Source organism: Hyperolius riggenbachi, chromosome 7, assembly GCF_040937935.1.
Source record: "Hyperolius riggenbachi isolate aHypRig1 chromosome 7, aHypRig1.pri, whole genome shotgun sequence".
Classification (NCBI taxonomy): Eukaryota; Metazoa; Chordata; class Amphibia; order Anura; family Hyperoliidae; genus Hyperolius; species Hyperolius riggenbachi.
The window spans coordinates 232,910,754-232,936,215 of record NC_090652.1 but is presented as its reverse complement, the minus strand read 5'-3'; the positions used below and the strand labels follow the sequence as shown (position 1 = coordinate 232,936,215).

The following is a 25,462-nucleotide window of genomic DNA, read 5'->3' as shown; positions in this document are numbered from 1 at the left end:
GCTTGTGCAAAGCCTGTTCACATACATTAAGGTAATTTACCAAGGTAATTTTCATTATTATACACAGGATAGGTTTCTATTATAGTTCTGCCAAATGAATGTTATGGTTTTTTTTTTTCGTTTTTTTTTTGCCATTAGTAGATTTATGTGAAATGCTATTTGTAAAATATGTCCGTTTTACATAATAAAATAGTAAAATACCTGCTGCATCAATGTGTCCATCCTCATCTCTTCCTCAGGGACCTGCGGCTGTCCCCTCACATCTAATCGGTCTGAACCACACCTCTTTGGGCATACACTGGGTACACTGAGTGCCCTGTCTGCTGAAATCATGTTTACCCACTTAATGTGGCATTTTGACACTTTAATTAGCCCTCCTTGGCCTCAATTTACAAAGCATTACCACATGCGGTAATGCTGAAAACAGCAGACTTTCCGCACTTGCACTTAGCAAAGTGTCAATTCATAAAGGCTGTTACCGCATGAAAAACTGAAATTACCGTGCAGTGAGGAAAATTACTGACTTGGCTGTAGTTACCTCCAACACATGTCAGTAAATTGTCAGCAAATGTTAATTCATAAAGCCTTCAACAAGCGGTAAGCCAGACGATAATTACCAACACCTCTGGTGAGGTCTTAACAAGTTACCGACACCTTTGGTGAAGTCAGGGCCGGCCCGCTCATGAGGTGGGGTGAAACATTTGCCTCAGGCGGAAAACTTCTAGGGGCGGCACCCACCCGTCCGTGGGTGCGGGGGGGCCGGCCGCCGAGCCGGAGGGGTAGCGGGCAGGACGGGGGTATTGGGCCTAGCGGTGGGGAGGGGGGTCTGACCCCCCCTTCCCTCGCCTGGGTTCCCCGATCTGCGCTCCCCTCCAGCTGTAATAGGAAGCAGCCCATGCCCAATCGTAAGAGGCACGGGCGGGGAGGACTCACCTTATCCGCGTTCCAGCGTGCGCTCCACTGACGTCACTTCCTGCATCGCCGTCCACTTACAATACAGTGGGCGGCGATGCAGGAGGTGACGTCAGTGGAGCGCACGCCGAAACTCTGTGCAGGGAGCCGAAGTCTGTGTGAGTCATCTGTGCAGGGAGCCCAAGTCTGTGTGAGTCCTCTGTGCAGGGAGCTGAAGCATTTTTATGCAATTTTTCATGCAAATTTTCAGATCCCTTTCCTCTGCATTTTTAAAACAAGTCGACAGTGCTGCAATATGCAAATTCCATTTAATGAAAGTTAATGGAAACGCAGAAAATGAGCATTCTGTATGGGAAAATTTGCATGCGACTAAAGTTAATTTTATTAAATTTATTGTGAATGCGCTTCATTGGTATCTACAAAAAATTGCAATGTGAAAAATCGGATACAAATCAGAACCAAGAATTCGAAAAATGTGGAATCAAAAAAGTGAAGCAAAGTAACCAGGCTGTTTTATTTTGCTGCCTGAAAGAGTTCATTTCTAGGCATGGAAGCGACAACTTCTGTCTTGTCAGTACCTTTTCAAAAATATAGTACACATCACTGATAAGCAAATTACAGCCATAAACGTTTTCCTGGCAGAATACAACTGCCGAGGGCAGGGAGAGATCAAATACATGAACTATTGACCTTTTTCTAACTCTGGGACACTTAATAGGCTTTCACTGATTAGAGACTGTAAAACATTTAACCTACTTTGTAAATGTTAACCACTTAAGCCCAACTGGACGAACATTCTCGTCCAGTTGGGCTGCACGCACTCCCGCTGGCCGCGTGCGCTCCCGCCGCCGGCCGTTAGCCCAGCGATCAATGAAAAGGATTATAGATCCCTTTCATTGATTTAAGCTCCCCGCAGAAAAGCGGACAGCATCTCATCTGAAGCTGCAGTTTTCTTCATTCTTCTTCCAGGACTTTTTCACTGTGGCCATCTTGTGGCCAAATAGTAAAACTACACACACATCCATTTTTTAATAAATAAATACTGTTTTTTTTTCATTTAAATTTAGCTGTTTACCTCCCACACCAAAAATTACCCACATACAATTTTTAATACAAAAAAATAATACAAAATTACAATAAAAAAAACAAATAGTTACCTAAGGGTCTGAACTTTTTTTTAATATGGGCTTGTAAATAATGATGGATGCAAATTGAAAAAATGCACCTTTATTTCCAAATAAAATATTGGCACCATACATTGTAATAGGGACATAATTTAAATAGTGTAATAAGCAGGAGAAATGGGCAAATAAAATCCATGGATTTTAATTACGGTAGCATGTATTAATTTCAAACTATAATGGCAAAAAAACTGAGAAATAATGATTTTTTTCCATTTATTTCGTAATATTCCTGTTAAAATGGATTTAGAATAAAACAAAAACAATTCTTAGCAAAATGTATCACCCAAAGAAAGCATAATTGGTGGTGTAAAAAACAAGATATAGACCAATTCATTGTGATAAGTAATGATAAAGATATTGGAAAATGAATGGGAGGTGAAAGTTGCTCAGATGCAAAAAATAAACAACTCTTCAGGCTTAAGTGGTTAAATATACAATAAACCATTAAGAGGTTTTTTTAGGAGGAGGATGATAAATATAATTGTTTATTCTGAACTTAGGTTCACTTTAAAACATTATTATTCAGTCCAAGAGTCTGTTGCTTTACTCACACCTGTATTGTATAAAGAATGCAGCAGCAGGAGTGAGACTCTGCGCTGGGGGAGGGACAGAAAGATGTTGCCGTTGAAGTAACAGCATACAGGAGCGTGAAACTGCTGTGCCCAGACAAATATGAAATAACCGTTTTCAGTGGGCCCACCCTTTAGCTGCGTTGTACCAGGTAGAATTATACTGGTGATTTATCATTATTATGTAAATGTTTCACTGGCCACTCTCAGCCACCACCTGCAATTGCTTTAATGATGTAAATGAATAATCTTAATTTTTAATAATGATAGCATTGCCATCTTCCACTCTCCGCCTCGTCCAGCAGTTCTGTAGTTATTTGCCTGTTGATTTATTGTTAGCATAATTTATTTATACAGCACAAACAATGCCGTACTGCATGCTGGTCATAAAATGTTCATTAGCTCGGACGGTAAGACGGAAGGTAAATGAAACAGGCTACGTTCCAAGTTCACCTTTCTGAGTATCATGAAGCAGTTAATAATAGTTTCTCCCAATGTCGTGGCTTAAAGTACAGGATGGCTTTGGGCAATATAAAGGTTTGTGTACATGGACGCTGCTTATGTGCCCGTTACACACTGCAGGGCATGTCCGTTCTGCACAGGATGAATAGAACTAGCTGGCACTCTGCAGTACTATTAATGCAACCTTACAGGAAACTTGATGTGCAAATTTCTGTTCCTTAACTCAACACAAGGAAAGTCTGCAGCACACACCCTGCTCTGGTGTATATGGATAAACACAAACCTTAAACATACCTTGAAGTGTACTGTTAAAAATTTACAGGTTTTACAGTTGCATACAAAGCAGCATTAACACCTCTGCAGCATTAGCTTTTGTCACTAATGAGGCTTTTTTTTTCTGCTACAGTGACAAGCATATGTCAGCATGCAAATAACAGAAAGCTCCCTATTACAGATAAGATAAAGACACTATGACCAGAATGTACTTGAATCCCCCCCCCCCCCACACACACACACACACCCCAAAGAGTTTACACAGTATTGTAAGCTTGTTATCTAGGTGATGTTCGCTGGGGGGGGGGGGGGGGGAGTCAGTAAGCTGTGGAAGTAGGGAAGAAACAGTTACACCGAGCTGGGTTGAAGTCACCACAGAGATAGCCTTGATGAGGTGCTGCAGATTTCCATATGCTTGCAGACATGCATAGTTAATATTTTTATAAATTAAAGTACTTCCAGGGTCAGCGCCTTTCTGTTGTGAAAAGGCCGGTGTTTACGAGAGGACACTGCCAGTGAACTGCAGGAATGATAATCTGGGAAATATAGCAACGAGGAAACTGCGGAGTAGGAAAGTAATAATTTCGTGGTGGTGTTTATTTAAAAGAAATCCTGGCAACAGACACGCTCCTGCAGCAAGCACACATGTCACAGTTCTTTTGCACACTGAGAGCTGCAAAAAGGTATCGGGAGCAAGGCTGAGAAGTGGGCGTGATCGGGGGCGAAAGGAGTGCTCCTAGGGAGGGACTGGGCGGTTACAGAGGAGGATAACTGGAACTTCCTCCCTGCCCATATTCGACGTCCGTCTTAGTCAAAGATTTTGGGATAGTAGGGACCCCTGGGGGCACTGGATGGTAAGGACGGTGCTGTAACGTGTGTCAGAGCACAGCAACCAAAGCCTAATTAACAAAATGTAAACTCCGCTCTCAGTTCAAGGGTACGTTAAGTTGAACTACTGGGTGGCTTAACAAACAAATAAAAACAGCACACATTACTCAATGTGTTAACAATGCGTGCGCTACCTTGTTACTGAAAATAACGGTACCGTACTTTCAGTGCTGTAACTAAAATTCATGGGGCCCTTCAGCAAAACTTTGATGGGGACCACCAATGTTCACACCCCTTCCCTTGCCTCCCCTTGGTGCCCTTCACGGCCTTGAGGCCCATCTCACAAGGGTCATAATACAAGTGTGGCCATCATCATCTTCACATCCATAACAAATGTAGCCACAAAAACACCTGATCTGAAGTACAGTCCCCTGTATCGGAGGAAGGGAAGGTTAGTAGTTGCCCCCCCCCCCTCCCCCACAGCTCTGAGCCCACTGGCTGCTCCCCTCTAGTTATTCCTCTGTGTATTTTTGTGAATAGGGGGCCAATGTGAGCCTGCACCCAGCCTCAAAACAGTCCCAAGCATCGATCCGTGAGAGAGCGTCAAATATTAGCAGCAATAATATAGGGGTGCTTTTATTGTAATAGAATGTATATAGAACCTGTCAAACTCTGTTCAAGAAAATAAAACACTTGAAAAGGCTGCAGAATGTCGGGTTTGCCTACTGAGCTAAACTGCCCCCCAGTGCTTGTAACAGATCAAATCCCTTCACAAATAGCAATTACACTGAGATCAAGGACTGCATTGTACACTGACTGACACATTTATATGTATAAAATCAAGCGTGTAACAATGGCAAGTCTGCAAAGGATGACTCTTCTGCTTTCAACAGCTGTGTAAGCATTGCTCGCCCATGTGGAAATGTAACAATATTATACATATTGTATGATGCGCAGATATGCAAGGCAAGCCTCTCACAGATGACTGCTGCCACGTTAACAAGCCGAGAGAAGCCAGCCTTGCAGTGGGATTGTTACTGAGCTGTGACACAGCGTACTGAATATGTAGAGGACCAACAGGCTAATTGCAGTAACCCATGGCAACCAGAACTAGTTACGTAGCTATCCAAGTTGAAGAAAAAGCATGGGGACATCAACTTCTACCTCTTGGGGCTCTATCTGTATGGTAATCCAGAGGAAGGAAAGCCTTGAAGAGTACTTTAAGGCTCTGTCTTAATGATACAAGACTAGGAGGTGGAGGTCTCAGGGTTAAATACTGATCCACCGTAATTCCTTCAGTCAGGTGATCTCTCCACATCCCTCGGAAATGTTTCCAAATTTCTGCAGAGGCTCTGGCCACCCCCATCTGTACTGCCGCATCCGGCCCCCAGCTTAGGAACCACACCCTAATTGGTGGCTTCCAAGCTGGGGTTGGGCCGCGGCAACACAGACTGAGGTTTCCAAAGGGCTTTCCCGAGGATGGGGGATGAGAATCACCTGTGTCCCAATTATGTTGGATCAGGTAAGTTATTAACCTTGTGACTATCCTACCCCGACATGAAATGAACCCTTAAGTAGTGGCTGGATAGTGTACTGGTTAAGGGCTCTGACACGGGAGATCAGGGTTTAAATCTTTGCTCTTCCTGTTCAGTAAGTCAGCCTCTATTCAGTGAGGACACCTTGGGCAAGCCTCCCTAACACTGCTACCGCCTATAGAGCGAGCCCTAATGGCTGCAGCTCTGGCGCTTTGAGTCCACCAGGAGAAAAGCACTATATAAATGTTCTGTGTCTGTCTATCTTAAAGGTGTAATTTTCTTCTGATAAATCAAAGTATCACTGTTCCTCTGACAAAACTCTAGAGATCAGTAATGGAAAAAAATCTAAGCTATTTGGCACTATTTTCTCATTGACCTGAAGAAGCCGTATAGACCCGCAAAACATGTTGTCCTTTTGTGTGTGATAAAACTGCTAATAACCATTCACATGACTGGTGCGTATCTTCGAGGGATAACTGTTTAAACTGTTTTTATATTTTGGGGAGGGGTCCTCCACTCAGTAATTAGTTAATAAATCAAGTAATTGAATTAGTCATGAAAAGATACATAAAGACAACATTTTGTAAGTCAGGCATTTGGGACATGCTGGAAGGCACCCATGATGTAGTTGTGCCTTGTGTCTAGTGGTGTGTGAGCACTTCCATCCTGCCCCTTTGTGAGCCAACTACTAACTCTGGTCACCATTGCATTATAAAAAATGTAGGAACAGGAGCATATTTAGTTATGGAATGGTGGTTCCACCAGACAATGAGTACCAGACAAGAGTCTACCTATGGCTGTCTGCTCTCTCCTAGTTAGTCAGAAACACGCCTCCTTTAGTCACATAGACAGTCACATGCAGGGATGAGGTTTTTTTTCCTTTTATTATTTACCAATTTTAATTCATATTCTATTCCATACACATGAATAGAAATTGGTCTTTATCATCACGTTTAGCAGGTTGTATGCATTAGCTGAATTGAAATGCATCTCTTGGTGCCCCCTGCCAGGAAAAGCATTCCAGAGACTGGAGCACCCTGGGAGGGCTGGATGCTGTTCTGCATCCGGAGGCAGTGTGATCTCAGCATTGCAATTAAGACCACAACTGAGCAATTAAGACCGAACATACTTAATTGCTCATACAAACTAGGTAAATAGGTCTTGAATGTTGCTAGATGATATCTTGGAGGTCATTGATCTCAGCAGTAGCGTGTCCTTGACACATGTTACAGTGGTGGAGACATATGGAGTGCAGCAGGTTCTAATTGGGGTATTGTGTGCACTAGATGGAAAGGTGTGTATGTTTGTTACATGTAATAAGGGCATAAAATATGAACGTAATCTATGAAATTGTTATTTATTTAAATAGAATTAAATTATATACGCTTAAAGAGCAGCAATCAGTGTGTGTGTGTGTGTGTGTGTGTAATATATATATATGTATATATATATATATATATATATATATATATATATGTATATATATATATATACATATATATATATATATATATATATATATATATATATATATTTATTTTTTTAGGCCATAGACCACAGATATTATCTTTGAATGTGAGAAGTTGCAATGCTCAGCGATCTAGTACTCACTTTCTTTAATGAATGATCATCAGCAGACCATATCTGCCAGGATGGATTTGAAAGACTGAGTGAAAAATATCTTTGGGTGCTATTTTTAGAGGTCTTCTGCAAACTTTTTTATAACGATTATTGGCAGATCAAGCGCTGATAATTTTTAAAAGACTTTTATCTCATGTGTGTACTCAGCTTAACTCCAATATAGTTATAGTTATGGTTATGGTTATAGTTATGGTTTTTGAAACAAATAAATTTTATTTTTAACCTGCTTAAGATTGTTTCTGTAAAATGATATGGTGCCTAATTCAACAACAACAGGGTAGGGTAGTGGAATAGACAGGAAGACAAAATTAAGAGAGCAAAAGAATATGGGATAAGAAAAAGAGAGAAAAAGAGAGAAAAAGAGGGGGGGCGGTGAGGGAGGGAAGGGAAATGTGGCAGCACCTTGTTGTAACTCATACCTTTCAATGCTTGCTGCTATTGCCCAGGAGGGCTAAACTTGTAAGTGTGGGGCCATGTCATCTGAGCAATACCACGGTTGGTGGTATTTAGAAGGGGGGCACCTGCAAGATGGTGGCAGATATGTAAGAAGATTCCAGCAACTGTTTCAAGGCCACAACACAAAGTCCCCTTTGCCTTCCTTGACAAGGGGGATCCTACATGACCCTTAAAACATTCTTGTAAGATACTGAATTGAATTGGAGCCCCAATTTTCTGCTGCAGCTTTGACTGATCCATCTGGACCAATAGAATCCTCAGCAAGGCCTGGTGCACACCAAAAACCGCTAGCAGATCCACAAAATGCTAGCAGATTTTGAAACGCTTTTTTTTATTTTTCTATGGCGTTTTGCTAGCGTTTTGCGGATTGCTGCTGCGGTTTTCAGTATAGTAGATTTCATATATTGTTACAGTAAAGCTGTTACTGAACAGCTTCTGTAACAAAAACGCCTGCAAAACCGCTCTGAAGTGCCGTTTTTCAGAGCGGTTTGCGTTTTTCCTATACTTAACATTGAGGCAGAAACGCACCCGCAATCCAAAAAATGCCTCACCCCGGCATTTTTCGTTTCTGCAAAACGCCTCCTGCTCTGGTGTGAACCACCCCATTGAGATACATTGACCAAGCGGATCCGCACCCGCAAGCGGCTGCAGAAATGCTGAAAAAGCCGCTCGGTGTGCACCAGCCCCAAGAAAGGATTTTCATTGGTAAGAATAATGGACCAGCGGGAAGCCCCAGCAGATGATGCTTCATGTAGGAACATTGGAAAAACTGAATATCAGCAGTCCCAATGCTGATGGTAAGTATATCATATCAGAGGGATTTAAAGCAGTAGGATCAGCCATACTATGCCAGGGAAAAATATCACATATATAAGTAGATAAATACTTGATCTACTTACATAACACATGTATTATACTGTCCACGTTTTGATTTCAGTGAATGTTATATAGTAAATGATGATAATTCTGCTCCTGGTGGGGGCCATGTCTTTTGCCCACAGTTAAGGCTAACTCGTGATGTCATTTCTGCCCTTTACTTTTTTTCTTCTCTCCTCCAATCGCTGAGTCACCTCAGCCTTGCTTGTAAACACAAGTGAGTAGGGGATTAGGTTTCAGATAAGCAGCTGGCAGGGAAATAAAGGGAAGAGGAGGAATAGATTATAGATAACAATAACCCCCAGCATGCAATTCTTTGGCACCGACTACTAAAGAGCTAGTGCTCCTTAAGTATGTGATAACTCCAAACCATAACAGCAGAAAAAGTTTTGAATGCAGGATTAGCATCTTTATCACTTAATACACTCAGACCAGTTGCTGTTGAAATTAGATTTTTATGGTGACGATACCGCTTTAACAGGTTCAGAAAAGGTGAGAATTAGGATACTGGGAGGGTGTTGGACTTTTTAATAGAAAGGCCAGAGTTAACCTAGATTAATCAATTAGTGTTATAAGAGAGTAAGGGATAAAAATAGGGTTAAAGATAGATTGGGAGTTAGGTTAGGATTAGGTATTGTGTAAAGGGGAAGGTTAGGGTAAGATTTGGGGAAAGGATGTGGTTATGGATTATCTGAGAAGGGGTCATGGCAAAAAGTTAAGGTTATGTCTATCAGGGTAGCAGCAAATAAAGTGTTTTGGTTACAGCCAGGCAATGGGAAAGGGTAGGTTGGGGTTAGGCACAGGATAGGAAGTTAGGTTGGAGAAATATCAGGGGTTTCATGGAACCCCTTAGGGCCCTTTTCCACTAGCAATCGCAATCACAAACGCCAGCTATTGCGATTTTTCATTAATTCTGTTATGTGATTGCGATTTGCGATTTTCATTTGCATTGCATTATCATTGTAAAAATCGCTCCAGAAAGCGATTGCGATTCGCGATTTCCATATTGAATCACTGTAGTGGAAAATACTTCTCGTGATTTCTATGATAAAGTAACAACCCTAGCGATTTAAAAATCACTAGCGATTTGCGATTGTGCGATTCAGTAATCGCAATCGCTTTAGTGGAAAAGGGCCTTTAAAGTGGAAATCTTGTACAAGACAGAAGGAAAACAGAGAAATGCACTCTGTATGTATTTACAGAGTTTAGCCTGTAATCCCCCCATCATCTGTAAATAATTACAAGTGTAAAGGCGCGTACACAGGCCTGATTCCTTCAAACGAGGAAAGCTGCAAAGCTGGTTTTGACTGATCCGCCGATCCGCAGTCAAAACCAGCCTTATTAGACTGCCGACAGACTGTACACACGAGGGAACTGTCGGCAGAACGGCCGATCCGCGGGTGGGTCTGATAACCCGCCGTTTGAAGGAATCAGGCATGTGTAAGCGCTTTAACTTGAGCTCTCAGCTGTGTCAGCTGGCTGCCTCGGCAAAGCACCTAATTTGTAAATACAGGATGTTAACCTTATCTGCTTCCATGAAAGCAGGAAGTAGATACTGCAGATTTATTGCAGAATTTGTATCAGCTGTAACAAAGAAATTGTTATAATGCTGTTGCTTATTTTTTAGAAAAGAGTGGAAGTTCTGAGTTCAGGTACGCTTTAAGCCAGAAATAGAGAAATCTTGTTTCCTGAGATGTTGCCCAAAATAAACAATGCCCAGTTTATAGATGCAGCTGACATTTGTAATCACACTGGAGCTGATTTATATGTGTATCTACCTGCTGTAAAATATATTGGAATGTTCAAAATAATCAGCAAGCTGTCCACACTTAAACACATAAAAATACACACAGAATGCATGGATACAGAAAGCTTAAAACTAGGCCAGACTGTGTTTTTTTGTCCATAGTGGCAGCTAAGACCAGCAATTTAAATGTAAAATGGTTTATCAATTGCTAAAGACTCCCAGAAGAATGTTTGAGTTTTCCCGCTTATGCTACTTGCCAGCCTCATATTCGAATTACATTAAACCGACCTCCATTTATACACCTTCCACTTGCTTCTGCCACCAGAAGGCCAGGTGTTTTATTCCGATTACATATCCTTAGCAAAAGCAATTAGAATTAATTATGCTCTTTCATTCTCTGCGTTGCTAAAGTGGCGATGGATCTGGAAGACTTCATGACACCGCATTAATATGGAGGTCCCCGCGGAAGAGCGACCTTTTCAATGGCTAATTCAGTGAGACACATCCCTCGGTCTGTCTCTCCAGCAGTGATTGAGGAAAGGCTGCTTATGATTGCCGGGAGGGAGACGATGACGGGAAGAAAAAATACAGAAGGAAGAACCCAGTGTAATGGATGATGAGAAAATCCTGCACACACCAGGCAAATAAAGGAGATCAAGGCTGGGAGACAAGGATGGACAAGGTTATAACAGCTTTAAAATAAAGAAAAGATGCAGTAAAATGTACACAAACATCCTACAAGCTGTGAAAGCACATAAGTGAGCATTGGCTTTTATTAGTGGTGGACAGTTCGCCTCAAGGTCCTACTTAATCTTGCTGCAGAAGACAGACAGTACTTGGTATTTGTCTAAAAGTCCTAATCCTTTTCAGCACAAGAACTCAAAATGCGGTTTTAGATAATACTGTTCCACTGCAAAAAGATTTGGCAGGCTAGTCCATTTGAACCTCAGTAATCCATAGGCATTACAGAAGATGCTGCCAAAATATATAAAAAGGTCAATGAAATACTCTGTTGATGCCTAAAATAGTTTCATTATTTGTAGTGTCCAAGCTTAACCTTGAAAGACATTATTTATCAAGCTGTCTGAATGAAGACTAGCCATATATACCAGAAGGTATTAATAATGGAGGCAAGATCTGACTGGCTTCAGGACATTATTGCTCCTCTCTGCTTCAAACACACAAGCATCCACCTGAGTATTCATAATAATTAGAGATAAACAGAATTTCACCCAAAGGCATAACTCTGTAGCCCTGAAAAGGTCTGGGGCACTCTTCTCAGAAACTGGAAGTTTAACATGTTAGGTTCTGATGTAACAATACACATGACAATAGTTTTATACGTCTTACTATGTGACCTGAACCAATTATCATTGCAGATACAGTACTTGGTGTTGTGAGTAAGAGATTGCACCCTGTTCTGATAGGACGTAACCTCCAGCAAGGCTCCTCCACTAACCAAGGATAACCTAACATAAACCAAGTCTACTTGTGAGCAAACAGGGCAAACAATGTTTTGCATACAGCACCAATGTTTTGCACCAAAATAAAGTGTGCTGCTGAGGGCTTTCTCAGAACCCTTAAACTGTACCTAAGGCAAAACTCAGTAAAAAAAATATGGATACTTAGCTAAGTAGAAGGTAGCCTCCGAGTCCTGAAGAGGCGTTCCACACTATCCTTTGGATCTCTGCTGCATTTGCAGATCCCCGAAAAAAAATCTGCCAAGAACTTGTCAGAATCAGACTGTGGTCCGCTTCATACTCTAATACGGCTGTGCCTGCGCAGTAAGCCAGAGCCACTCATGCACAAGTGGCTCTGTGTACTATGCAGTAGCGACCCAGCTTGCGCAGGTGCACTCGTGTATGAAGAGGAGCGGGGCCCAGGTTTTCCTGAGGGTCCAAGCGAGTGTAGGTAAGGCAAACACTGAAAGCCTTGGAAGGATCCAAGTGCTTACCTCTTGTTAAGCACATATGTGATTTTTGACCATAGATTTGCCTTGAGTTAATTATAAGTGCTCTTAATGGAAAACCGGGCTATTCATGTTATAAGTATGTTACTTCAGACTTCTGGTTTCTAATAAAAGTATTTGAAAACTTCAGACATGAGCTGAGCTATCCTGTATAGAGGCCCAGGAGAGTCAGTGTTTGCTGATTAGCTTTTTGTCCCATATCTGGAGTCCACAACAGTGGACTCATTTCGTATTAGGCTGCGTTAGTCTAGATTCATTGTCAAGTGACTTTGGTGTAAATTATACAAGGAAGTGCACCAATTGTTATTGGTTAACACGGCCAGCAGACTATTTATTTATTTGCAAAAGCTAAGCTTTGCCTTTGGACAAAATTTGGCTATTTTCTAAAGTAAATGTCTGTGGATCTGGGATCAGGGAAGTCAGGAAGTGGACATACGACTTTTAGTTTTTCTAAACTGTGTGATTGATGATACTGTATCTCCTGAGGACAACTGACTTGTCTTCTACATCTGTAAAAACACACCTGAAATTGTTGTCTGGTCTGAATTCAAATGATCGGTCCAGGGACTAGTCAGATTCAGATGAAAAAATCTGGTGAATGTGTATGCCAGCAACATTTCTTCTTTCATGATAATGCAATGATGATGATTGGCTTTGCTAAAATATACATCAGGGCTGGCTATCTACCATATGAATAATCATGAGATGACTATTAGTAAACTATCCCTCAGTTAGGTTGATGCATTGTGTCCTCGCCCACACATTATGCTATTTAGCTATCAGTCAGAGGAATTGATTGATTAACTATAGAATCCTAGGTTACCTGTTGAGATTTATCGTTTTTTTTAATTAGTTTTATATATCTATTATCTAATTATTACTTAAAGCGGAATGAAACCCAGCATTTCTTCTTTGCTCTAATACATGATTTACAGCATATTATATACTACCACAGGTTTTTTTTTTACTAGAACAGCATTCAAAGGGTTAAATACAGCACTTAGAAGCTCCATGCCGGGAAAGCTGGGCGCATCTGAACTGGAGATAATGTTATCTTGTGTTTACTTAATTGTATCAAGTGAGGAATGTAAATACTTCTCTGACACTGCAGACTCTCCTGAACACAGTCAGACAATCAGAAAGCATTTCTGCCTGCATTAGAAGATGAATAAAGCAGTTATGAATAAAATGCAAAGTCAGCTCTCAGAGCAAAAAAGTGTATTTTAGAAACTTTTGTAAATGAATATTAATACTTTTGCATAAAAGCAAATATGATAACCGTATGGCATATAAAAAGTAGGAAAACATGTTTTTATTGAATATTATGTCAGGGTTCTATACCACTTTAATGGCTGAAAACTGAGAAGTATTGACTTTTTCAATATTTTTCTTCTTATTCCCTTTAAAATGCATACAAAACAAAAGAATTCTTAGTAAAACATACCACCCAAAGAAAGCCCAGTATGACCTGAAAAGAAACAAGATATAGCTCATTTAAGTGTGATAAGTAGTGGTAACGTTATTGGCAAATAAATAGGAGGAGCGTGAAATGTGAAAATTGCTCTGGGAAAATACCCTGTGGTGGGAAAATGGCAGTAGAATAAATCAGTCTAATATCTATGGCAGTGTTCCTTAAGTTTGTGTCCAAGTCCTTTGTTTTGCAGGCAACTTCGCATAGAGTAATTAGTGTAGGCATGTCATATAATCGCTAGTTTGGGCACACACAAAAGATAAACTTTTGGAAGGACTTTAGTAGAAGTTTGGAAACATTAATTTATTGTAAGACAAAAATCAATCTTTGTTCTTGGATTGTCAAGGATGTTTTAAAGGTTTCAGGCATGGCACTAAAGGGTCCTTCTGAATACAGCTATCATAACTAAACTGGGATGAATGACAGCAAGATGTCAAGCTGTGCTACGTTGGCAATTTCCTACAGTGCTGCTATGTAACCAGGTTGAACCTGCTGTAGTTACAGCGCAGATTGCGGAGGTTTGAAATTGTCACTAATAACTGTGCAATTATTAATCAGTGGCTATTATTATGCATTGTGTAATAAATAACCCCACGTAAGATTCTCAACGTTAAGCTAAAGACATTTCTTGTAGCACGTTACTTAAAGGACAGCTGAAGTGAGATGGATATTGAGGCTGCCATATTTATTTCCTTTTACACCATATTTATTGCCTGGCTGTCCTGCCGATCCTCTGACTCTAATACCTTTAGCCTCTAAGGGCTCTTTCACATTAGGGCAGATTTTCTGCGTTTCAACGCAAAGGGTAAAGTTTGCGTTACCCAAGGTGAAATGAAAGTCCATAGACTTTCATTTTAGCTTTCACATATAACGCAGCCTTTTTGTGCGTTGCGTTACACTGCACCCAGGCGCAGTTTTTCGGCCGACGCTAGCTTTATGCGTTACAATGTTAGTCAATGTAAAACGCACACTATGCGCGTTTTTAATCCATTAACGCAGGCAATCAGTCCCAGAATGCAACAGAGGAACAATGTAGAAAGTTGAAAACTAAAAGAAAAAAAAATTACTTGCGTTTTTCTACGTGCTGTAACGCATTGAAAACGGATTAAAAACGCACACTCACTGCAGTGCAACGCATATCAAAACGCATTAAAACGCATACAACAAAACGTATGCTTTGAGCGTTCTCCAACGCAAGCTCTGATGTGAAAGAGCCCTAATAGATCCTGAACAAACATGTAGCAGATCAGGTGTTTCTGACATTATTGTCAGATCTGATAAGATTAGCTGCACGCTTGTTTTGGGGCAATACGGACACTGCTGCAGCCAAATAGAACAGTAGGGCTGCCAGTTAACTGGTATTGTTTAAAAGGAAAGAATTATGACAGCCTCCAGATCCCTCTCGCTTCAGTTGTCCTTTAAAGTGCCCAAAGTAAGGGGTTTTTTTTATATCAAAGGTAAACTTTTGATTGACCATCCAATTTGTGGACTCTGAGTCACTGTAGGGTTTAGGTCCAATATAACAATCACTGATCATGTGCACATTTGACAGTTAGCTCTCCAGTCAAAACAGCACCAGATTAGATGAAGCATAAAATCTCTTAATTAAAACGGCGGTATCAGTCGCCAAATTCCAGTGGATAATAAGTGACAAAAAACTACAGTTTCAGGTGGATGAGCACCCTTTTCCAAGGCAAAAAGCATGTGCACAGTATATTGGGAAAAGTATCCCCTTTATCTCCATTCATATATTAAGCCAACTACATTTAAATAGATATATCACACTATCACCCTTGTATATAAATCTTCATTAAAGTGGGTGGCTGATGGATTTTCTTTTGTAGTTCTTTTTATGGCCCACCAATCAGGGGGTCTCTGACTGGTCTATGCAAATGTTATTGACTTATTCTGATTGGCATTTGTATGAACTGGGAAGTATTTAAAAGGGGAAAGGTCAAAGCTCCCTCTTACATTATGCACATGGTCTTGGGGTTCAAAAATAGGGTGCTTATCAGCCCAAAACAGCAGTCTTGTCACTTATCTACTGGAATTTGTATAATTATACCTAGGTTTTAAATGGACTAATAAACAAGAAGTTTAATTCTACATTTATTCCAATACAGATCACATACTATTGCAGTGAAGAGCTATACTATTTATATTATTGTCCCCATGGGGACTGTTCTTACATGTGCTTTGTAGGGTGCACCCTATGTTGGACATTACACTTGACAGTTAATAATGCCAGGCAGTTTTAAGACTAATTAAGAATTTTTGTTTAGCCAGCACAGAGTTTTTACAACCATGAGAATCTTTTAATAATCCGGTCTTTAAAAGTACAGGTAAAAAAAAAATTTGGTTAAACTGAGATTTTTGTTTAATGCACATTTTTGTGCAGGATATTGTGTGCCCTGGTATGGAAACGGTTAACAGGAAAATAGGTACAGGGAAGAATCCAAATGGGTTTGAAGTGCGCACAGCCTGCACCAATTAGTGCAATATTATCCACTAGAGAGCAGGTGTCTGCTCTGCCACCAAGGCTCCGCCTTTCTGTGCTTCATGCATGAAGTAAGCCTTGTGGATATACAGAGCATAGCGTATACTGAATTATTTAACAGAACATGTTTACATTAAGGTAGCCATACATCTAGCAATGATGGGCAGATGCAATCAAGAGACAAATCTCTCTCTAATCAAAACCGATTAGATTGAGATTTGTCAGCTGCCCATACACTGCAGGCTGATTCCTGATCAATTTCATGCTGAAATTGATCCAGAATCGACCTTGTAACATCGCATCTGCCACCTTGCCAGCCCGATGCTGCCCCCCCCCCCCCCCCAATGTAAAATGTGCCCCCCCACCAGTGCACTATACATTACCTGCTTGTGGCCGCCGCTGGCTCCAGACTCCATCCATATATGAGCCCCATGTTACTTTCGGCAACCATGTGGGGCGAATGTATGGATGGAGGATGGAGCCAGTGGCGTCCATGGACAGGTAATGTATAGTGCACTGGGGGGGGCACATTGGGCATTAGTGGGGTCAGTGGCAGGGGTTTCATCGTGTTCCTTGCTCGCCCCGATATTGCTCGCCATAGCTGCTGCGCACCCGATCAACTTCAAAGGCCCAACATCTAGCAGCATGTCCAATCCACGTGCTCCGCCCGAAACTCCCCTGGCAGATCACTTTGGCCAAGCGACTGGCGATTACATTGTTTTCCCCCACTTACCCCACCCCCACGTGGCGTCACACTCGTGGCGCTAACCCCTCCACTACGCATAGAGCAGAACATACAGCTAGCTTGCAAAGCGAGTGTTGCATCTGCACAGCCTCAGCCTTGCAATGTCGCCCGAGGTATCGGCTCCAGACTTCCATTGGGAGACATTCATTGATCGTGTATACACAGCAAAGGCTCAACACACACCATACAATCTTGGTTGTTCAATCTTACCACTTTCATGTAGTATAAGAGCTTATCCAATCAATCATTCAAGCTATTTTCAATCTGTTGGCCCTTATACTACATAGATTTGGTAAATCTGTACAACCAAGATTGTATGGTGTGTGTTGAGCTTAAGGATGAGAAAATGATGCTAAAGAATTCCCAAGGAGCCAATGCCCTGTATTTAGGGCCTAAAATAAACGTAATTCTATCGCTAAAAGCGTATATCTAGTTTAAGAACTAATCCCTATATGACTAGCTACACTTTTAAAACGTATCTTTATATATTTTCAGCTAGTAACCTTCACTGCAAACCTATTTATACATTAGCAGGTGTGAAGATTGCAGCCTCAATGCTTTATAATGTTGATTATTCCAGCACTGTCTAGGTGGCCGTGACAAGGATCTTTGAAGCCAGCACTATACGAGAAAGAATGATGATTATTATAGGGCTCACTCTGCTGTGACCTCCCCCTGTCCTTTCTCCAAGACTCCCCATTCCTGATGTGGTCACGCCAACAAATATCATTTCTTTTCCCATAGCTGTCACCTATTAATCAGGTGGGGAGCATACTTGGAACGGTCCTTTGGAAATGCAAGGAACTCACAATCGTTTGCTGTGCTGAATGCACCCTATATAAATGCAAATGGTATCAGCAATACCGATATCACGGCTGCATTCACACACTGCAGAGAGACAGGAAAGAAATGGTTTAAGGAAGGAAAGTTTAAAAAAGATGCAAATTTCAGAGTCAGAATATTCAAATCGCAAGGAGGGAAAACACAAAAACAAGTTATGCTTTAATAACTTGCTAAAAATGGCTATTCTGTTTTTTGGATGAAATAACAGAGGTCAGTACTAAAACATTTACGCCTGGGACCCACTAGCAGCGCTTTAGGATAGTTTGCGTTTTGCCTGCGATCGGCAAAGTGTTACAGCAGTGGAACCCTTTAAGGATGGTGCCACTGCAGCACTTGCGCTCAGGCTGCAGCTTTTTTGAAGCAATCCTGAAGCAATCGCATGAAAAGGATGCAGGGCCAAATCATGAGTGCTCCGGGAATAGAGGTGAATATGCCATCTTGGAAATCGCCGGCGCTTCGCGATCTGTTGCAAAGTGACACCAATACGTCCAAGGCCATAGGCTTTAAGATGGTGGACCAAGCCTGTGCTTTCTCTTGCTCTAAGTACGTGTTTCTTATTTATGGTGACTTTTTTCAAGCAGTTGACATATTGAGCATCAGTACAAAAATAAAGAGAACCAGCTAAACACAGATGGAGGCTTGAGGAAATGGTTGTTGAGCTCTCAGATTCCATCTATCACTCCAGCTTTGAGTCAGGCTAAAACGTTTTTTTTTGTTATGCGATAGGGATTGATTTCCCTGAGGTGACCCTTCACAAACATGCGATTACGTCAGGACACGTTGGTCCATAAATGCCAGTGGCCAACTGATTTCATGCCAGAGGTAACGCCGGACACTAAGAGATGTAAGTTCACTGATACCAATTCTATGCTGAGGTAAATTTAGGATTGATGCACGGAGATGCGGTAATACTGCTGTGCGCAGATAGCGCACGGCAATATTACTGTTAGTACCTGCAGCCGGTTAACGCTAGTTACTCTTTTAGCGTGACCCATGGAACGCGAGTAATGCAAGCATTGCTCCGGTAACAGCATTACTAATGCACATTACTGTAGCAACGCTCATGGTTCTCTACTACATCGGGATGCACTAATAGCCTAACTTGCAGTAACAAGCTGGAGGTAGTAATGATAATAGTGCCGATGTCCGCACACAGCATATTACAGCACACAGCATATTACCGCAGCTTTGTACATCAGCCCCTTCGATCCTTCTGATGAGTCATATCAATGACGAAATTAGTCAGGTGTGGCTGCGTCTGAGTAAGTGGCATCCAGGCTTGCAGTGGTCGAGCCGACGGAGTGGGGAACTGAGGGGACGAGTGTTTATGCCCAGCCGGTGGCCACCGCATTGGGAGAGCCCAATAAAAACTATATGCATGTTTGACATCATGGAACAGGTGAGTGAGCAATTTTAACTTAACTTTTAATAAACAAACATTTTTACGCCATATTGAGGAAACGTTGTGCTTTACTTTGAGGTGTAATCTCTGTGAAATACTGCTGTATAAGCGAAAAGTGGATTGTGATAGGCTGGGGATCGCTTGAGAGTATCCCAGAAACGCTTATGACCTATCTTAACAGGGGGTCATTGGATAAGGGTGAGTGCCCAGCCACACGGGTGTGGTGGCGGTGAGTAGATATCAAGGTTACTAGCAAGCTATTACTCCACGGAAAAGCTGGATAAAAGGACATTTGATAAGTGTTGATATTTACCTCAGAATATTGCATCTTGTATATAAGCAGGACTTATATCAGGGATGTTGCGCAGTCTTATGTGTATATGTTTTGATCCTTACTCATGTTAGCCTTCTTGGCTAACTTTGAAAAAAGATGCTGGGAGCGTTAATCCCGAGTCTGGCTTGTGGTAGCTACCGGGAGGTAAAAGGAAGCAGCAGGGGTTGTAATTCACCTCCCACGGGTCCAGACGCTTGCAGCCCGTCTGGATCCGGGACTGGATAGTGTACTGATTAAGAGCGCTGCATCTGACACTGGAGATCTGGGTTTATATCTCGGCTCTTCCTGTTCAGTAAGCCTGCACCTATTCAATAGTAGACATTAGGCAAGACTCCCTAACACTGCAACTGCCTTTAGAACACGTCCTAGTGGCTGCAGCTCTGGTGCTTTGAGTCCACCAGGAGTAAAGCATGATATAAATGTTATTTGTCTTGTCTTCTTCTGGTCTTCGGAGGCTCTTGATCCCTCGTGTGAGATCTCACCTAAGGGGTGGAGCTCCACCTGAAGGACAGGAGGAAGAATTGCAGGGCTGGATTCCGGGGAGGTGGGTCTCTGCAGGGCTATTGTAGATCTCTGTGGAGTATGATTTTTCTTGTGTTTAGGGTCTAAAAGCATTTGAAAATAATTAGACTGCTTTTAGACTCTAAAATCAGAAAAAAATCGCACCACCAGGGAGGTTAATAAGCAGTACAGCTCCTCAACATTGCCTATGATGGTAAAAACATAAAAACACTGTGCTACTGTAAGCATAAAACACACCCACATATATACATATCGATATACAGTACATGAGTAAAAGAGTTGAACAAAACTATCTAATAAGGTTAAAAAAGTAAATAGTGTACAGCTTTTCATTTACACTTTAGATATGAAAGTTGTTTGCACACGATACATTAGACAGTATTAAGTAACTGCAGATTTCCTCGTACAAATCTCAGTTGTGAATTGTTTGCACTGCCTGAGGTGAGCTTGCTTTTTTCCTCTGTTTATAGCTATTTCAGCATATTGTTTGCATACAGTCACTGCCTGTCACAGTCCTGAGTGTAAAAGGTTGCAGAGATTAACTGCACCTCCTGCTCAAGGTTTGGGGAAGGGAGAGGTTGAACTTGAACCCGAGTCAGAGTGAATAAGGTCAGTTACTCATATACCAAAACAAACCATTTTCATTTCCAAGTATCCCTCCAGGGCTCAGCCAATCAGCTCGCTTCACAGAATATCCTGTTCAACGCCCCACCCCCAACATCGTCAGGTTCACATGTAACATTAACACCTTCTTCTATTTGTATTCCATAGCTTAGGGGCAATATGGTGCAGTCTAAATGAGAACTGAGTTTGAGGTTTGAGAATATTTGACGTTATACTGCCTCAAACATATATGATACTGATTTTAAAATGCTCACAACCAATAACAAATGGGGTTGATTATAGTTCATCATCTTAATAGTAAATTAAGTACATTAAAAATTACCGGTAACAGCAGAAGACACGGCATGAGACTGCTCACGCTGCATTTGCAGTTTCCTCTGTTTTGCTAATTGGTCTAATTGCTGATGTTACAATGTTGTGAAATAAGATAGCTGTGAGGTTACACTAAGTACTTAACACACCGGGAGGCTGTTACTACACCTTGGCACTATAAGAAAACTGTGAATAAGACAGACACTCGGAATAAGCCAAGGATTCTCAAACAGATGCTTAGAGCCTGTCTGAAGTTGAATATGAAAAAAAAAATCAGCGGATGAAATGTGTGTAGTGTACATACAAAGCTTTGCATTCCGTACAGAACCATTTAGCCAGTTAAAGAGACACTGAAGCGAAAAAAAAAATTATGATATTATGATTTGTATGTGTAGCACAGCTAAGAAGTAAAACATTAAGATCAGATACATCAGTGTAATTGTTTCCAGTACAGGAAGAGTTAAGAAACTCCAGTTGTTATCTCTATGCAAAAAAGCCATTAATCTCTACGACTTTCAAAGTCGTGGAGAGGGCTGTCTTCTGACTTTTATTATCTCAACTGTAAGTGAACAGGTTTCTTTTTCTCTGCCAGAGGAGAGGTCATTAGTTCACAGACTGCTCTGAAAGAATAATTTTGAATGCAGAGTGTTGTGTAATCTGCACATATTAGAGAATGATGCAATGTTAGAAAAAACACTGTATACCTGAAAATAAAAATATGAGAAAATTTTCTTTGCTGCTAATCTTCTAGTAATTATTCATAGTACACAACCAATTCATTATATCATATATTTTTTTCGCTTCAGTGTCTCTTTAAGAGATACTTTAAAGTGTACCTGTAGTGAAATTTGAGGGAAAAGTTAGATACGCACCTTAGAAGAGGGAACCTTCTGTATAATCCTGAGGGTAGGAACACACTAGGCAGAATCGCATATGCGTTTTCTATAGCACCTAGTGGAAAACGCATATGCGATTCTGCCTAGCGTGTTTCTACCCTGAGGCTTCCCCTGTCACCCTCAGGCCCACCATTCCATGACCGGGACCCTCCGAACCTATTCCACAAGGACTGCTCTCTGGTCCGTGTTCACTCAGAGCTGCATGAAAGCCCAGGCCTGCACAGTAGCACCAAGCCCCTTCTTCACAGCTTTTTCCTTTGCGCACAAGCAGCTCTGGGTTACTCGGAGGGTGTGGGCAATCAGTGTGCCTACACAGTGAGGCTGTGGGTGTTCACGGATGGGAGCAGGGCACTGAAGAAAAAGCGGGTCCCGGAGACCAGTAGTGGGCTCAAGAAGAATCGGAGTATCTTCTGAAAATCAAACGCCTTCCCTCTACTGAGGTAAGTATCTAACTTTTGTATTCTTAAAAAACACAGGTTTGCTTTACCAGCATATGTAAAGTAATGCCGCTGGTGAGTTGGGCGCAGGGTGGCCCGAATGACGGCTCACCCTGTCGCTGAAATTCCCGGAGGCGTTAAAGTGGATCCGAGATGAACTTTTACTCATTGATTAATTGTGTTCCTTTCCTATTGTTTATAGGGCATTCCTCAAGCCAAATACTTTTTTGTTTTTGTTTTAATGCTCTAATTCCCTATAAACTAAATAAGCCACTCCCACAGGTTTTCAGAGAGCCAAGGCACTTTCAGACAGTAGCAAGGGCTCATGGGAGCTCAGTCTGGGCAGGAGGAGGGGGAGGTATTACTAGCCAGAGATTTCAGAGGCAGAGGGGAGGAGGAGGGGGGATTAGTTTTCTTTGCTCAAGATGCAGATAAGCTTGCCTCTGTGTAATGTTTACAAACAACATGGCTGCTGTCATTGTATCACAGGAAGAAATATTCTTATTCTATTACAGCTGTTTGCAGCTAGATTTGCTGTGTAAACTATCTAAACTTTAGATAAGATATATAGACAAGTTACTTGTTATAGTTAGTTTTTCATCTCGGATCCGCTATTTAACCCCTATTTTATTCTATGTTATATCCAATTGGCTAGTAGATCAGCTGCCATCCATCGGGTGCACCGTGTGCCCAAATCACCCACTGGATGCCCATTACCCGCTATTTCCATTGGTACGGGTCCCCAATCAACCTGATCCACACAGCTCCCTTACTAAGTTACTGTATCTGATTCTTCCTAGATCTACTGCAGTCATACCACACTGCAGGCAACAGTGCTCAATTCATATGCAACTCCAACATCCATAAGTACTCCATGTACAGCACCTGACTTATTCCATGCAAATCCTCCCCCCATTATGTGCAGCAAACTCCAATATAAAATGTGCAGCAACCACTTTCTCTCAAAATAAATCAACACACACCACCACCACCATTTGCAGCTTTCATTTTTCATCCTCATTTCCCTTATCCTTGTACAGAAACCCCCTGTTCAATGCCCAGCTAGCCCTACAAGAGGCTTTGCCTTGATCCATAAGCTATGTGACCTTTGGAGAAATCCAGTCCTGGGTAACTGTACCTCCCTTTAACACAATTCCAAAACTGAATGGCAGCTTTTTCTATTTGTCTGGTTCAGCTTTAACATGAGATGGACATGTGATGTTTTAAATGTACAGAGTGTAATACAAATGATTACAAGCTTCATTCTCATGCACTTTGGTACTGATCTAAAATCTTGTTGCACATCAGTAGTGTGTAGACCTGCAGATCACCATCAGAGGGGGCAATAGGGAGCCCATATCTGGGGACTCACATCCAGCCTCAGAGCAAGTACTAACCTACCACTGTTGTCTTAGGGCATAAGTCTGCTGATCAATGCACAGCTTTCAAAGAACAGGTCTGTGCTTTACCTGTGTGTAGCACTTTTCATGCAGCCGACTGACACACCCATCATATAGTGTTGATTTATTACATGTTCTTTTAACTCAGCGAAATGCTCTGTTAAGTTCATACAGGTAAAGTAAAATTTCAGTTGCCTTTTAATTATATTGTCCGTAACTAGTATCTGAAGTAGACTTCTTTCTAAAACCGCATTTCACATGATTTAGTGGGTTACGTCACCATTACCAAGTTACTAGATCATTGCAGAAAACATCAACTGACCAGCACAGGAGGAAAGTTCTTATTTTATTCACATGGCATCAGTAAATAAAAGCACCCAGGCCTGTTACAGACCATTGTAAATACAGCTCAGTAGACCAATGAATAGCTCATGCTGCAGTGGTAGGAGGTATTGCAGCGATGTCAGTGGTTCCCGATTACATTGCAGCAGATACGGCTCAACTGACTGTCGTGGTTTCAGACAAACAGTCTTTTCTATGTGAAGACAGAGCAGCCATCTTGCATTATAATGTAATGTCCAATGCAATATGCAAGCAAAACACTTAAAAACTGATATTTTGACAGACTAATATAATAGCGCAGAGAGGATCCGCAGGCTTCCTGTTCCGAGATCACAGCGCAACTTTCGGTAGAGTCGTTGTTTTAATGTTATTTTGAACGGGCGAACCGGGAGGCTGAGACTTTACCACACTGCAGGGTGAGTGTATCGGCATTACCAATTATACATGGGTATGCTTAAAGGACATCCGAGGCACAAAAAAAAAACTGATAAGAAAAACAATTGCATCCATCCTCCTTCTAAAAATTACTTTTTAGATAGCCCACAATTTTATTTTATATTTAAATCTTAAATTTTACTGTTTCATTGTCTCTGCTCAATGACACCTTCGTTGAAGTATGCTAGAGCTCAAATCTATAAATGATTGACCCTTTTCAACTCTTTCCTGCTCTCAGAAGACATTTACTGACAGGAAAGTATTTTATGGTTGTAATTACTAATCAGTGAGGGATATGCAATTGTCTGACCCAGTCCGACTCAGACAGAAACTGGCACTTGCATACCTGATGTTTAACCCTTTCAGGCCAAGAAAGGAAAAAGGGAACACAGCCTAGTTATTTTGTGCTTAGCACTACACATACACATGTCTATCTCATCATGTCACGTCACCTCGGTTGTCCTTTAAATGCATACCCAATGTCTCTGCTCAGGGTCCCTTTAACAACTTTCAGGCACTTAACAACAAAAAAATTGTTTCTAGAACTTACAGTGGTGTGGCTAATCTGCTGGTACGGGGCGGGGGGGGGGGGGGGGAAGTTTTCTCCCAGGTGGCATTTTGAAATCTTGGCAATAAAATACCTTTTAAACCAACAGCAAGTAAGAAAATACTACAAATCATTTGGATAGTATCTTCTCACCTACTTTTTGGTACTTTTTCTACTGCAAAGTACTGAAAAGTTATTTTAAA

General features: G+C 41.4%; 1 protein-coding gene across 2 annotated transcripts in view; it reads right to left on the bottom strand.

Annotated features, from left to right (window-relative positions):
- The window catches only part of ERBB4 (erb-b2 receptor tyrosine kinase 4), a 1,342,090-nt gene that overhangs the window by 1,266,228 nt on the left and 50,400 nt on the right, over positions 1-25,462 (bottom strand). The window lies entirely within an intron of this gene.